The sequence below is a fragment of the Mandrillus leucophaeus genome, unplaced genomic scaffold (genome assembly GCF_000951045.1).
Source record: "Mandrillus leucophaeus isolate KB7577 unplaced genomic scaffold, Mleu.le_1.0 Scaffold1059, whole genome shotgun sequence".
In the NCBI taxonomy this organism is placed as follows: Eukaryota; Metazoa; Chordata; class Mammalia; order Primates; family Cercopithecidae; genus Mandrillus; species Mandrillus leucophaeus.
The window spans coordinates 699,124-699,801 of record NW_012098754.1 but is presented as its reverse complement, the minus strand read 5'-3'; positions in this window follow the sequence as shown (position 1 = coordinate 699,801).

Genomic DNA, 678 nt, shown 5'->3' with positions numbered 1-678 from the left:
CCCTCCACCCACTCCCTAGAATTCTCTGGGAGAAAAACCAACGTTAAGTTTCCCTAAAGTTTGAGTGTTTTGAAGCGTAGATGGAACATACTACTGTCTAGAGTTCGTTTAGATTTTACTTCACACTTTCACACTGAATGCATTTGAATTCCACGTTGAGAAGTTGTCCCGTCGCTCTCCCACCCCTCAGTTTCCTTGATTCACCCTGGTGGTGTTTCTTCCCCCCGCCCCCACTCCATAGCTGGGAAGGTGGGATGATTTTTCAAGTCATCCTCACTCTACTTACGTGCTCGTACTTCTAGAAGAATACCTATTTGCATCACAAGAGCAGTATCTCCTATTGGCACCTGGATGGACTTGTCCTAGGAGCGGGGAGATTTTCAAATTGTTGAAGTGGACTGGAGTTTGAAATAAATAGTTAACTCCTACCCACAGGCATTATCCTTCCTCCAGTGGAGGTTCACCTAATAAATTTCTGTTCCTTTAAAACCTTGACAGCAAAAGAAGCGACTGCTTTACATCTCCTCCTGACATCATCTATTGGATTTCTGAGAACTCAGATATTGTTCTTAAGGATCTGCTTTTAATTTCTACATTTTCATTGCTTTGTCCATATGAACCATCTGTTTAAAAACTATTCTACAGATCATGGGAAAAATTCCACTAAAGTGCTTTACA